At 39.8% G+C, this 16,543-nt stretch overlaps 1 long non-coding RNA gene across 4 annotated transcripts in view; it reads right to left on the minus strand.

The window, feature by feature from the left end:
• The window catches only part of LOC126916916 (uncharacterized), a 206,796-nt gene that overhangs the window by 171,599 nt on the left and 18,654 nt on the right, over positions 1–16,543 (minus strand). For all 4 annotated transcript variants that reach the window (XR_007710823.1, XR_007710820.1, XR_007710822.1 and 1 more), the window contains exon 2: positions 1,018–1,758. This is a non-coding gene — a long non-coding RNA (uncharacterized LOC126916916). The remainder of the gene's footprint in view (positions 1–1,017; positions 1,759–16,543) is intronic.

Here is a 16,543-nt window from a genome sequence, read left to right on the forward strand (position 1 = left end):
TACTGTTATTAGTATTAAGTATTAATAGTACGACTGTAGAGTATGCTGTGCGTTCCTGTACTATCTCGAAATGCCTCAAATTATTTGTTTCGGCTCTGGAGACATGTACATTTTGTGGCCCATGTCACGTATCCCTCTTGTATACCACCCAAAAGTCTAGACAGACATCCGATTCTATTTCTGATTCTGCGAAAGATTCTCTCAGAGTACGTTTCATGCGTGTATGCGTGTGAAAAGATTGCGTGTAGTCCTACGCTCCAAGGTAAACCTATCCTGGCTCACAAAGTTGCACGATTGCAAAATTCGCGCTACTCCAGTACGTTCCATCGCCAAGCCTTTGTCATCATCGTTAATTCATTACTATGGTTAAAGTTGTAAGTAAAGTAATGTTGTTGCTTAACAATGGCCGGCATTCGCGCCGTTTAATCTCGCAATCATAAAACTGTGATCTCTTTTGCGACAAAATTGAACCACGAAAGGTGAAAACCACGCTTAGGCTCGACGGTTGTAAACAGACGCCGAGATCCACGGTTAAGATCCTCGGTTATTCGCGTCGAAAGGATTTACCAGGATCCGGTGATCCAAATTGACGCTCGTCAAGCTACTAGAGAGAGGCTATTTATCATCCGTATCGTTGCTCCGCGAGAGAAACCATTCCCGTGAGATCCCATTTCTCTCGGAAACTATCGGCAGTATTCACGATCGCCTGGTTCCTCCTCATCGTTGGCGTCTTGATCGAGAAACAGCGGGAACGATCAAGCGAAATTGATTGAACGGGTATCTGCAGGCAGCCTACAGCGTCGTCTTTGATCGGGATAAAGTGCTATCGGGGTGCTGGATATGCAGACTAGAAGGATGTAAGGTGGGTGGTAGAGGGATGGGATGGAGTTAGGGTAGCTCGGTTTTGTCTGTTCATTTGGTGAGTAACGAAGTTATATCCGAAGCGGCTAACCTAATCATTCGACCACACCACTCGCGTATCGACCCTTTCTGTTCATCTATCTACTTAATACTTACCCAACTGCTCGCCTCCTCGCTGTCTTCTTCGACCATTTTCATCTCCACTCTTCTCGAGTTCCGTATCCATCCGTTGCGTATATTCGTTGTGTGCATCACCCAGCGATAAGATATTGTGCAACGATGTACAATTTTGTTCATCATGTACGTATTAAAAAGGATAGAGAAGGTCTGACGTGGAAGACACGGCCGTAGGAACGGAAAAATGATACGCTCCAAATTGATTCTGAATTCGGATATTTGAGTTAAGCTAAACAATTTGTCTGATAGAGTGATCAAATTTAGTTATGAAGCGTTTTTGGGCGATGCAGATTGTTTGACCCGTCGTAGAGCTAACTCTGCCATAGAGTTACTTGAGTTATTTTCTCATGCTGAACCTAAAGTACTCGCAGGGTTCTTTCCCATTCTTTCGTTATTATATTAAGAACTAACTTACTTAAAATATAACAAACTCAATTATTTAAAGTTGAATTTTAAGATGAAGCTTGGCTGACTGAAATAAGTCCATCTTAGCCTATCGTTCCTTTGACGTGACGACGAAAAATGATGCTTGTATCGCGATGTTTTATATCGCAAGTGTGCAACACTTGCCCTACACTGATACGCAACAAATGGATACCGTCCTTCACGGTTGCATCCGCTTACTCGTCGTCGATCAATTGTCTCGGAAGCAGTTTCCCTCGTGCTCTTCTCTCGTAGATGTCCTCGTGACTCGCGTCGTTAGCTTTCTCGTCGTGTCGTCTATGAATACAAAAGAGGGTCATTACGGGGAAAAACAAAACGGCCAACGGAAATGATCTCGAGAACGCTGCCTCGTTACGCTATCAAATTTTTTATGGAAAATTAAACCAAGAGAGAAACGTGATTTCCAGTGTTCTGAATTTTCGCCGAATTTCCACGAGCGTTGACAAATCGACTGTGTAATTTCGTACCACGGCCAATTAGGGTAACATTGTTTCGCATTACCGATCCCTGGAGACACGCCACGGAGCGCGTAATAATCGTACAGAATGCGTGTATGATTGAACGCCACTCGACGTTATTGAGATGCGAAGTGGAAAAGGGGATGGGGCGGGGGTAGAAGGGCGAAGGGAAAAAAGGGGAAAAGAGCGAAGAAGAAGGCAATGGAAGCGATAGATCCTTTGACGCAGTCTTTCCTCCTACTACTCCCCTTAATTTGCTCTGAATAGCAGTTGATTGATCAAGATTGAGTAAGACGAAGTAATATAATTACGTATACCGGTGATCCAAATAGTCGCACGTACACACGCCCGCGATTTACCAGAGTTTTTAACTCAGAGTTTCTTGTTGACCTTGGTGGTCGCCGATCAATGAGAATCGACGATTTAATTCTGCGAAATAACGTTCAACTAAAGTGTTACAGCAATTAGTTAATGTATGATATTTGATTTTTTCAAGCACGTATCTTCGATTATTCCGGATTTGTAAGAATTAGTCTCAGACTAAAAAATTCTTGGCATAAAGTTGACGTGGTTTCTTTGAAAATAATTTTATAATTAAATAATTGTGTAACAGTAATTGAGAAAAAATCGAGTCGATCAGTTTGGCGTTTGAATGATCCAATGGACGATAAGACGCAGCTTGAATAAAATATAAGATACACATCTGCATTAGCCCGGCAAATTCAAACTGTGGACAAATGGCAAATTTTATGCGAAACGCTTAATAGCATAGAAATAAAAAAAGAACAAATGGCGATGTAAGCCAATTACGTCTCCGTGGTAATTTTTATCGTACCTTTGCATATCATGCAGGAGATGGTCTAATTTCTAGGAAACTTTAAATGCATGGCGTGCATGCCTGCGCAGATTTTTTCCGAATAACGTGGCGAACAAGAGGACGTGAAACGGCGACAAAGTGGGCTAAGTACTCGCTCGAGAAGAAAACTAGGTCAACGACGACTAATCTAAAATAAATATATATAATGCTCTCTTCCTTCTCTTTTTTTTCAGCCGCGATTCTTCAACGTAGGGTGCGGCACGCTAGGATTGCCACGAGGAAAATCACGTCGAAGAAATCTCTCTCGTCCCTGAACGCTACGCGGAATATCCCAACGGAATTGAATGTCTCAGGCTATGATTGTCCAAACGCAATTCTTGTATAAACAATATGAAATCAAGAATTGTGTGGGGACATCAGCGCTCGAGGCGCAACTCAACTAAAATACATTTTGGTCTTTGAACGAAGCAGCAAATGGAAAGTACGTACGTATATACACGCTATTTGAGATTACTTTGTAGAAAACAATTGTCAGAAGATTAAAAATTACCTTCAAGGATTACAGTATACGTCGTCAAAGATTACATGAAATTTGAAATTATTAAATAATTTGAAATTAATAAATGCTAATAATGAAATTAATAATGTGTATCTACATTGTTGGTGATCATACCACTGAGCACTTGAAATAAAAGTTATGTAATAAAAGTTATGCTAATAACTTGAAATAAAAGTTATGAAATAAAAGTTATGCTAAAAAGAGACTTTGAAAATGTTACTTCTTAGAGATTTTGGTTATACTTTCTACTTTGACCAATTTTTAAGTAGATATAAGCAAAATAAAGATAGCAGTAAAAATTAGGAATAAACATAATTCAGGATATAAATGGTTAAACGATCTCTCTTTTCTTTTCGTTCTGAAGAGAGAAAGAAGAGAAGGGAGCCGTAACACGTTCGCCTATACCGCTTTTTTACGTTTGCTCGGTTTCGCTTCTATTGCTTCGGCGTTGCGACAGTAATAAGGATAACGATAACAATAACGGGTTTGCATTCGAAACGCAAGATTCGAGCGGAAGAAACTTCCCAGGGGGAAAGTAGTTCTCCTTCGAATGCGCGTGTAACATTCAGCAGTGTTAGTATCGAGTGAAATGTTTCCCCGTGGCTCGCTGCTTCCGAATTGTACAGACACATTGCTATGGTGTAACGATGTTTTGTGCTCGATGACAACCTCGCAGTTAAAAAACAATCGTGGCCGCGTATAACATTTGTTAGGGTGGTACGAGCTCTCGATAAAAATGAAACGTCTATCCGCAGGGAAACAAACAGTTAACTCATAACTGCCGTTTGTAGCTTAACGCCACTGCTATAAATACAACGAGCAATAAAAAAAAGATGCGATTACTAATTTTATAGCGTGAGACTCGTTCGAGAATTATCTGTTTATATTTTCGTTGCAGGGAAAGATGATGAAGGATTAAAATTAGTTAGTGTTCTAATAAGGATAGTTGAATATGTAACTTCCAAATTAAGGCGTTAAAATACTTTGCCATAGAAATATCATTTATCGATACACATATGGCTTTCGATTCTAGAAATTGTAATTTCGAGTTATTTTTTAATGTAAAATAATCTCATGTCCGGATGTACCGCACGTTCTATCGCATTCTGTATATCTCGATATATGACAAGCAAAATAGCCATATTTGCAATACGTCCGCTTTGAATATTAATTTATTCAAAAACTCGCGACGCGAATTTTACATTGCGAGAGTGTACACGATCCAATCGAGTGAAAACGCGAGAAGAGGATTCGATGGAGAAATTATTCGAATTGATCGTGAAAAGGGATAAACAGGGAATCATTATTCACCACGTGATATCCTGTAAACACATCCTACACACGTTTGAATTTGTACGTGGAAATTGTGCGTACATATCGGTAGTTACGGGGGTCTGACAAATTATGGCGTCGTCAGCACCTCCGTTTCCAGCAGGAACAGAATTAGAACCCATTCTTCGGTCCGTCCATTCTCTTTCCTTTTCACGTGTGCACGAGAGCTCACGCGTGTGTAGAGGGTTGTGTAATGTTCCAGTGGGTAAAAAAGCGGGCGAAAAAAATCCACCGGGGATTCAATAGTCTAACCATACGAGCTTTCGGCTATAACAATGGCAGAGAAATTCTGTTGACCCGACCATAATTTTCCGACGAGAACAAAAAGGATAAAAAGAAAGGGAAGAAAAAGGGGAAAGAAAGAAAAGAAACAATACCTGACGTCGTCTAACAATTGTTCTCGGTGTTAACGTTTTTCCCGATTTGCTCTGGTCATTTTGGAATTACACCGGTGCATGCTTTCTTTTTATCAAACAAAAGCGCTTTGCCTGCTTAATACTTGCGAACGTCGATCGGACTTTTCATCCCACTAACGATACTAAGGAAAATTTATCATGTGGTACATATACACATTTTCAATTCACGATACGAATGAAGCCAGATTTTATGAGATAAAATAAGATGAGAATAACGAAATTACACTGGAATCCTCGTTTTCGAGAAGATCAAATTCGAAAGCTTATCAAGTACATGTATATTTGACCAACTTCCGACGGAATGGGCAGAGGAAAGGACGACCAATAGCAGGATATTTCACGTGCGAAAGTAAGTGGAAAATGGAGAATAAAATTTTGAAAAAGATAAAGCTCGGATACGTTGGTAGAAAATTAAACCGACATAGTCTACCAATAGACAAATTTTCAAATTCGATTTCCTTGAAAATCGAACTTCGGATTACTTTTGTACATTACTCATATACATAGAATACTGTCTAGTTGGTAATTAGGCAAATTCGGATAATCATACCTGAGTGCTCAAAGTTGGTCTTCCGTGGAAAATGAGAAACCCGGCAAAATCTTGTTATTCTTCATCTTCATCTTATTTTTTATCGTAGAATCTGTCTAACTTCGGCTGTACCGCGAACGTAGCAGCACGATGTATATCTATGAGTAGGAAAATCTGTTCCTGGCCAGACATTTTCACGGTTATTTTTCTTTCGAAGCACGCACCAAGGTTAGTAAAGCTATCCTTCATGGAGTTCTTTATATTCCTGCGTCCTGGTTATCGTAATAAACAGTAAATCCTACGAGGAAATAGGAGAGCATTGCTACGGGGATCCTTCTACATGCCGGATAAAAGGGCCATATATTATTTCAACATCATATTTTATGTACGACGTATTTTCGAAAGCCGGATAATCCGCCGCCGCGAGACGAAAAGGGGAGGACAACGAGAAAGAGGAGCAGGACAACGCTTTCGCGAAAATAAGACGAGCTAAGACTTGATAAAAGTCCAGCTATGTATTATATTCGAGGAGAGAGGAACTGGAGATACGTTTCTCCGTCACCAGGCTTGCGTATACACGCGTATCGCAAATATATGCAAACTTACGCCGACACACGCGTCCGCGATAGTGGCAATGTGCGAACACGCAGCCTCAACTTAACGTGCTAGTGGCTGACACAGATACCTACACCGGATACATTATGCATCCCGGATTTTACGCCGGATAATGCACTTGTTACCTATGCATATAACCAGAAACACGGGCTAAGGTCTCGAGAGTCAAAACAGCAACCCTCTGACAACCAGCGATTTCAACAGCGATTCGCACGACTCTTCCCATCGCCTGGTGTAATCGCTTCGTTCAATCTTGTTGTGCGTTCAACGACGTACAGATCAACGATGTATAGACAGTTTGGAATTGGTTTCGAGCAAAGGAAATTAATTCAGTTAGCGGGCGACAGAAAACTTCCTAAAGATAGCGTTGGTAGAATTTGATGATTTTCTTCTGCTATACAAATTTTTGTACGTAACGCTGAATTACTCGAGGAGGATATTTGATTATGCAAATATCTGTGGTTCAATTTGAATTTTTGTAGCGCGGTATATATAAAGTGTCTTGGTTTATTCGTGACAGAATATAATCTAATTACGAAATTAAAGGATTTGTTGCGAGAATCGTATTACTTGTGATCATTGTAGCTCGGGATAATATCAAAATTAACTTTTATAATCATCGGATCGTATGACACTGGTTTACTGTTTTACGTTTATCTTCGGGGTGTTTCATTTCTGAACTGTGAATTAAACAAAGGAGTTTTTCTAATAGTAAGACTATGCCAATATCTAAAATACCTAAAATCAATAAATACCTGATCGTAATAATCAATACCAGTATCGATGGGTCGCACATACTTGATTCTACCAATACTACAGAAATTTTACAATAATAATTTTAAATTTACAATGTATTCATTCCATTAAAAGTTAACAAGCAGTGTGCTTCTAGTCAGTAATTTCCTGTTAATTTGCACAATCCAGTAAAATTAATATTCTGTTATAACAAATTGGTCTACCTATGAACAATAGTATAAGCGATCTAAACGCGATGTTATTAATAATTACGTAGACCGATCGTCATCTGGTGAGTATTGTTTGAATTTGAGGCGAATTAATTAATATCGGCGAAAAATATATCACAATAATCGTAATCAGAACTCCGGGTTCAGATGGCTTGCTTTAAATACACTTTAACGTATCATCGTATTTTCGAATTAACGAGAACGTAATGATTAATGAAGTCTGCAATATTGAAAGCTTAGCGGCTCACAATTAACAGAGATCATTAACGTGGTATGCTTTAAGCCCGATGGGGACACGTATTATTGTTAACTATAGAGACCTTTACACGTTTGATTAATACACAGACACGAAACCAGTCGAGATACACAGAGCTGCCAGTATTAAACCGCGTGCAATATTCATCGCAAAATACGCAACTACGTACATATTAACTTCATAATCCGTATACAGAGAAATGCTGAAACTGTCCAAACAACCTACTCCATTCTGAGAAACTTATTAACTAATGAAATTGTATTAAACGAGACATGTTTCTACTATCGTGTTTGTTACTCATCGTAATTCATCTGTAAATATGAAATTAATTATAAACATCACAGACAACTTAATCTTATCAAATTATTATATGTTACATGCTACATATCCGTTTTCTTACTTCATTTCAAAGCTTTTAAATTCAAATGACTCAGTCTCGAATTCTAATAGAAAACAAATACCTTAAATATCCGGTTTACATCGGTGAGCATAAAACTAGAAGTTAAAAATGAAACTCAACTTCTCCTCAAACATGAAAGAATATTTTAATTCGAGCAAACAGACAAGTTCACGTTAGTAGAATCGTTCCAAGCTACTCGAGCACGATCAATTTGAAGTGAAGTGACTTGACTAATGACAACGAAGCCAGCAAGGATACTTCAAGTCAAGTAGGCAACATACGCTGGCAAAAAAGCTTCGAATCACTTGAATTCAAATAAACCGACAAACTCGAACAAGACTTTACATATCAAATTGCGATTGTCGCTTTTCTTACTTGGCTGTAGTCAAACTTAGATATGTGAACACGCGTGAAAGATGGAAATTCAAAGGTTTCGCGAGGATCCCCGGTGATATAATAGCGTTTCCGGAAGGGCGAAGGTAAGGTCGGAAATCGGGTTTTCCGGTTCAACACGTACGTCACGGAGAAAGGGACGCTGGCTCTTCTCCGTGGAATTTTAATCAGCGTCAATTACTTGCAGAAGTGGCACGTTCTCCTTACGCCGCACTTTCCTCGAGACGCAGCGGCAAAATTCAATTTTCCCGCCCTTTCTACCCTGCCACCCCCTGAACTTGTACGACAACCCGGCTCCGTGTACTTACGTTATTGCTACAAGAAGACGGTTTAATAGATAAGTAGCCGGCGTTGAAAGAAGACAAACGCTTCTCACCTCGCTCTTACCCCCTTTCCACCATCTTCCTCCTTTTTGTCTCATTCGCACGACAAGAGCAGATTTTTGAACGGTTTCTTCGACAGCTGAACGCGTATAGCAATTACTCCCCTTCTGGTATAATCTACTAATTGGACCACTCGAATTAGCGAAATTTTAAATTAATCTAATTAGCCGTTCAATTACCGCCCCGCGATGTGATTACGCTAATGGAATTACGCCGGCCGGTATAATTAGTGTGCACCAATCGGGCCGCGTGCTAGGAGCGACGTGCCGAACGACCAATGTACCCTCTAATCCGCCGGCCCTTATCTATCGAACCCGATTTCCCATCCATGAGGACCTAATATCGATCCAAACTAAATAACAAATACATTAAAGAGAAACAATACCGAGGAGACCACACCGAAGATCGATCCCAATTACCGTAAAGCCCTTTCTTGGCTTCTGCGGGCTAAGACAATTACGTCCGGCCCGATATGATCCAAAGGCAAACGTGCCAACAGGCGAATTGAATCCGGACGCTTTAATTAAATCCGAAAGCTCGAGAATCCTTCCAGAAAGTGTGATACTCGAAGCAACAAAGTAGCAGAAACGTACAAAATGATGATCTGAAATTACCAGCAGCAGTTTTAGAGGAAAATAACGAATTTACGACTGTATATTGGTGTTTGTACAATTTTTTGATCCGAGTCCGAGATTGAAAATTTCAGATGAATTAAAGCCGAAAGTTGAAATATAACGCTTGTGAAATATATATAGAGAACAACAACAAAAATAATTTCGTTTGTTCATCAAGTTTTGTCAAGTTGATTTTAGTTCTTAGTAAATGTTCTGATATTTATGAAAATATACTTTCGTACATGCGTTTATATGTGAAAGCGTATATATGTAGTTACGTCTACAAGCGGGCAGGTGAACGTATCGTGGCATCGAACACCGAAGATCAAGAAACGAGAAGGTACGACACCACAGAGGCTCTTTCAATCCTCAGCGAGAGCAATGTAAGAAGAAGAAGAAGAAGAAAAGGAAGAAGGTAAAGGTGTGTGGAGTTCTAGGACGAAAGATGAACCGTGGCGAAGTTGGTGCACGATAAAGCCAGGATGAATCCAGCATAAAAGGACCGAGGCACGATTTGAGGCACTTAGAGCTGCCCGGTTCTCGTTGAACACGATGATGATGTATGGCTCTCAACGATAGAGAACGTTATGGCGCATGGACTCGTGGTGCTACGACCTCGTTTTCTCGTGGAAGCCTCGAGGCTTCTCCTGGACGGCCGTAAGAAAAGAAGGAAGGAAACGAGAAAGGAAGGAAGGATACCTCTAGCTAAAGATGGCCGTCGTCTCATAACTCCTCCAGGCTCCTTCCTTCCCCTTGCTAAAGATACCAAAGTATATACGAAAGAGAAGAGAGAATCTTTGGCGCGGGTGTATTGGAAGGACCCAGACACCAGGTTTCGTCCGTGTACAGATTCGCCATGTGTTAGGCGAAGGAAACAGCGTATGCCTAGAAGAACGCTATCGTGAATACGTACACATAGGAAGCTAGGATAAAGTATATACGGCGTGTGTCCGTAATCCGTAGATATCAGCTTGTTGTCGCTGCCTTCGTGCTTTTGCAAGAGGTTTATCGGATCTCCGCTTCTTCCCTGCATCAACCCGTATACCAGGGTATATCGAGTGCAGACGAAACGGGGTAAAGACCTACCGGTCTCGAGCTAACCGACCATTTCCACCGTATGAAACTTTGTTTGCCTATATATCGAAGGGAAAATGCTTGGGGATTGGTTTGCCTCGACGTTAAAAAACGGTCGCCTAACCGTACAGTGATACAGCGAGAGTAAGGTACCTATACGTATGTTTTTTAGTGAAAGTAGAAAAGTACTTGAGATAGACTAAAAGCTTCGATAGAAATAACATTAACAGAGTGCAGAGTTCTTGCTGGCTAAAGGTATCGAAGTAAATGTACGGTCAGGGACGATATTAATGGCTATCCCGTACGTCATAGAGAAAAGGTTGGTATGTGTAGGAAAGCAGAGAAAACTATGTTTTCATAGGTCCACGAAGGAAGTGCTCTTATCGTTCGTGCTCGCCCATCGTATTTCATCCCTCTTTTCCTTTCTCCCCTTAAATTGCCCCTCTTTTCCACTCTGCCACCGTCTCACATACAGAGGAGCGAAGTAAGGCTGAAGTAAGACAATCGAATCTCGACGGTGGACAGTCGTCCTTTTGCCTGGAATTTTTCAGGCAACGATAAAACAGTTACCCGGCGAATAATATTTTTCCAGCGGCAACGAGAGAACTTGCATTACCGTTATTCGATCGTCGTGCCTATATCCTACAAATCTTAGCGAACATTACGCGTATACCCTACGTTCACCTCGTTTCTCCTTCCTCGTCTCCGAACGAAACGTTCGTAACGAAATCCCACGAGACGAAAACAACGGTTTCCTCGAACGAATAAAATCTTGCCGCAGTTTTCTATGACATGTGAAAATTCCAAAAAAGTGTAGCACAGTTTATAGGCGACCAGAACATTTCTCTAAAGTCGAAGATTCTAAAATCCCAAGGGGCAGACAGAGAAACAGGATTCTAAGAATTTATATACAGGAAGCTTATATATTAGGTTGTCCGAAAAGTTTCTTTCGTTTTATAAGGAAATAATAACGCACAATGTTTTTTGTTTTATATTAGTTTATCGAATTATGCATGAACATAATAACAGTAATAGAACGAAATGGATCATACCTAATTCAATAAAATAATATAAAACAGAAATTGTTGTTCATCTATTATCACCTTATGAAACGAAGGAAACTTTTCGAACAACCTAATATATTATATGCATACATGTGAGCTTCTCGGAGAGTTGATTTTAGATATCGAAACAGAAACGTTTGAGATGACTTACTCCTATCATCTTAAGCGCACAATTGACTGCATCGAAATTTTAACACGATGGTTAATCGAAGGTACGTATATCGTTATACAAAAGGGAAATTTTCAGTGCAGCCTATTATACAAGATCACATGCACACGATTTGCTTGATAATACTAAACATCTCTCGTTGTTCAGTCAACTGCATACTAACTGATCTTTAAGTCACGTACTCGCATGCAAGCGTTTCCAGTATCAAAACTAATTATTTAGAAGATAAGAAATAAACTGGACAAAAAATTGTTATGCATCACCACTTTTCATTTTTCCAATATTTAAAATCGCTTGCACCCTATGTAAGATCCGCCGTTGATACCCAGTGATAAGACCCAGGATTCTAAATCGAGCAATTTACGATAGAATCTAGACACGCCGGTTCCCTGTCTCTGATTCTATCCGTGCTTTATACCAGCCATGGAACACGTACAAATTCTTACATTCTTATAGAAAAGGTAGGAAAGGATTTCCCGTATTTCCCTGGTATTCCTGCGACATGTGTATTCGGTTGGAGGCAGCTTGCGCCATTGTCCTTCCAATTTCGTGTTTCGTGACTAAAAAAACACACACCATTGGCGAACGGGTTGCAAATTTGACCGGCTTTCGACGTGTACGGACGACGAAATAAGCGAATAACACGCGACACATACGGAAAGAACGAAATTATATAGGTACACACGGGCCAGTAGCGCATCCCCTGGTTGGTCTACGTGCATGCAAGTATAAAATAAGAACGGGACCGAGGGTGGATCGTGAGCGATTGTTTGAAAATGGCAGCGCCATCCGATCGTGAATGGAACTATGGTTCCACCAGGTTTGAGGGGGTCGAAAACGCTGGGCACGTTGCCCAATAAACTGAACCGAAAGCGAGTATATATGTATAATGTCGCGCACACACCATTCCACAAATGACACGCTCGTATATCAGCTGGATCGCGCTAGGTGCGAGCATTAAAATTAAATATTGCCTGGCTTTTTGGATCAAGCACGCGTCGCTGCGCTGCTGATCCTTAACATGGAGATTGGAATATCGGTCGAGATTTAATTAAACGTTGAAATTAATGCCGCCATTGTACCCTCCGCTCTATCAAATTTTACATATTTTTCTTTTTTATTATCTCTTCATTTCGGTTTCTTTCATTTTCTCTGTCCTTTTTGGCTTGTTTTATTGGTACAATTTTATCGTAGACCGATAAATTACTCAAAATAAACAGGACCAAAATCTGTACAGTGTCCCGATTTGTCATATTCGTTAAACTATGTGCGACAATGGTATTGTACCGTTTTTGATGATTATTAGAAGAGGAAAACGAAATCACAAAATGAAATTTCGAGATGTTTCATATAGCGTATGTAATGCACTTATAACAAGTTTTTACGAGTGTTTCAACATCACTGTGTTATCATGTTCGTGCCTGTTTAACGTAATATCGCAGACAGTCTAATCATAATTTAATCACGACGGCTGGTTATCTTTCGTTTCCGAATTCCCCATCTTCTAAACGTCGCCTTTAAAGGCAACCTCTCCAGCGAAATATACAACATTAGCGAATCTCTCGCTAATTACAAATTAATTGGCTCGCACAGAAACGCGCAAAGAATCTATTAAAATGCAGCTACACTCGACGTCTGCGTTTCCTCTTTTAAGAGGCCGGAAAGAGCGCTCAAGAAACGGCGACTCTTGCCTTTCCTCGTGCAACTTTAGCTACACCAGTTTGTGCCGTCTATAATTTCACAGAAATAAGATTTCGTTGGAAACCCTTTCGCTGGAAAAACGAAAACCGTAAACGTAAACGAAAACGTAGGAAGGAAAATATCTCAGCGACATATTATATATACATTTACAACATAAGCGTAACTTTCGGCCGAATAAATATCACGGCAACTGTGACACAGCTACGATGAATTTTCTAGAAGTAAATTTCGTTTCAAAGCCGCAATTAATTTTTTAAATTATATTAAAACCGAGGTTTGACCCTTTTACTTCTACATTCCATATATTTATATAAATTCATGTTTTTTAGAATTAAATAGAAATTACATCTCCTAAATATTATAACAAATCCGTGATACAGATTTTTCAACAAGTAAATTTTATTTCAAAGCCGCAATTCATTTTAAAGATTACATTAGAGCCAAAATTTAGATTACGTATTCCATCATACATAATTGTAACGTAATGGAAAATGAAAGATCCTTCCGAGTAATTTTCTAATGTACGTTATCAAAAAAATACGCGTATATGATTAAACAACTAAAATCATAACGAAGGAGAACATTTGAAACTTTAAAAAGATATGCTTACGAAGTGCTAGATTTGCAAAGACAAAAATGTTCATCGAAGGAACAGAAGGTTTAGAAAACTAATATCTTGTTACAAGCTTTAACATATCTAGCCAATGGAACAAAATAATTATACACAAAATACCAATTAAACTGATCAAAGTTTAATAAACCACATTAGGTAATCATGCACCTCTAGCAGCAAAAGAATTAACCGATAATTCGACGTGCTATAGAACGAAGACTACGAGAAAATTTCTTAAAACTGAAGTCATCATCCTCAAAGTCAAAGTGATATCCGCCTGTCCATGCATAGTCGATATAAGATCATTGAGGTTCTTTCAAGTCCGTTGATCAACTGTGGCGACAAATCCTTCACAGAACTCTTCTTACCATCATATCTTTCCACGTGTGACCCATAATTCGACGATTCGTTATAGTCAGTCCACTTTGGTGAGTATCCTCCTCGTCGTGCAGATTTATGACACACGATGGCTATTGGGGATTGTACTCTTTCCTTTCGTGACCATTAGCCAGGTTCAGACGGTGTTTCACGTTGGAAATCACGGATGCCAACGGCACTCGACGAAGTTCGCGAATGGTGATCCATCTGAGCGGTAACCGCGTTTAATGCAGATTAATTTCGGTAATCGGGCGAAAATTGGTCGTTTCTACGCGACAAAATGGACCGGGAAGCGACTCTTAGCCACTCCGGTCGCCATAAATCTGATGAAACTTCGGACCAACTTTTTACGTCCCCGCTCGGTATAAAATTCCCCGCGCTACGCGATTTATCACGCGGAATATAAAAACCGAACAAATAAATTGCCTCCTAAGAAAAATAGAAAATAAAATCTATCCGGAATCATAACCTGGAACAAAGTGATTATTTAATCGATGTGTTCGGAAACTGCCAGACACGTTCAAAAGAATTTCATCAGCCGAAACGACATGGCGGAAGAAATAGGTAGGTGGTTCGACGAACCACTGCATCGAATACTTGTCATAGAAAAATTGTATATCGTACATGAAACATTTTGAAATTTCATTAGTACTGTCATGATTATATCGTGTCAAAATCAAAACCAATCTAAGAGTGAATATAAAAATTACATTAATTATAGAAATATTTATTGTAGACATATATTTACTAAAAAATTAATAAACGCCATAAATAATTGTCTTAAGCATATGATAGATGTCAAATACGATCCTACTAAATAGCCAGGTTCGCTGATGTATCGAATATCGATTAAATAAAGTGATATTAAATACCTTGAAATTTGTATACGCGGCTTTGTATTTATTTCAAGCGTTACCAATATATATATATATACATATAACTATAATAAATTTTCTCATTATCATATTATATCCTCTAATAAAATTCCAAAATGTTTCCAACAACGCACATAACATATTCATAGAATGTGTGTTCGAATACCGCGATGAGTTTCACGAGCACAAGTACCAAATTCCTGTAAAGATAGCAAAAAGACAAAAGAGACAGCACATCGCATAACCGACGCATCCAAACAATAGCCTGCTACTCGCAGACAGGTGAATTTATCGTTCAGCCTCGTTCAATTCCATCCTTCTGACATCCCTATTTATGGTAAAACCTGTCGCGTACGTAACGTGCTCTACAGACGAAGAAGCTTCCGGCTACTTACATTTTATGTCTTTAAAAGCGTCCCGCAATCTCTCCCAGGGGAGAAGAGGGACTTTTGTCGTGTGCACGGAGCATCGCGTATTTTTATCAAAATCGCGCTCGAACACGAATACGTACACACTTTGAGAAACGACCAGAATATAACAAAGAAAAAGAGGGAGAAAGAGAAAACTGGACGAGTAGGAGAGGGTTAAAGCAGAGGTTGGTGGAAAAGGCAGGTATTATACGCGCTCGATGAACGTTGGATAGAAGAAGATAACGTTGGTTAGGACGAGACACAACGAAACAAGATAAGCGGACACGGAAAATGCGATTGGACGGCGATATCTAGTATGATTCCAGAATGTCTCTCTATTTCACTGGGACGAACCGTGCCATCCTGCTTCTCGGATAGCATATACGCGACCTGCATCGCCTCCCAATACCCAGGGAACACCGTTTCCTTTGCGGGTAGAAATAAGGTTGGCCGGTGTTCGAGGTGGGCCGACGTACACGCGATTGAATCGCGAACCGAACTGGGTATCCGTCAAAAAGTTCAGCCGGGGGATTCATCGTGGAAACCACGCGCATTCGTGTAACCGGATATCAGAGCGAGCCGACAGATGCCATTCGTGGCTGCATCATATCCGATCGGCGATCGAAATCGCGAGCCCGGACAGAGAGAGATATTACGTAGCTAAATCCTGGTTGCCGACGATTAAGAATGAACAGAAACGGCAAACGAAAATTCAATCCGGTTAAAATTCAATCCATATTCGTAGTAGAATGATTGGAGAATTATGCGATGTATGCACGCAAGGAATTGAACATATAAAAGTAATAGAAAAATCGATTTCTTTCTTTTTTTGAAGTTTGATTTATTAACTGAGACGAGAGGCAGGGGACAAGTCACTTGGATTCTCGGTTTTTTGCATAGAACAATTTCTTTGTTTAAATATGAGTTTTATTTAGATATGTTTGAATTTGTCGTTTCATTCTTCTTACAATCAAATGAATCACGTTCGAAGAGACTAAAATTGACCGAACTGAAATTAATTTTCCTTTATTTGATTCTAC

This window comes from Bombus affinis, chromosome 1 (genome assembly GCF_024516045.1).
Source record: "Bombus affinis isolate iyBomAffi1 chromosome 1, iyBomAffi1.2, whole genome shotgun sequence".
NCBI lineage: Eukaryota > Metazoa > Arthropoda > Insecta > Hymenoptera > Apidae > Bombus > Bombus affinis.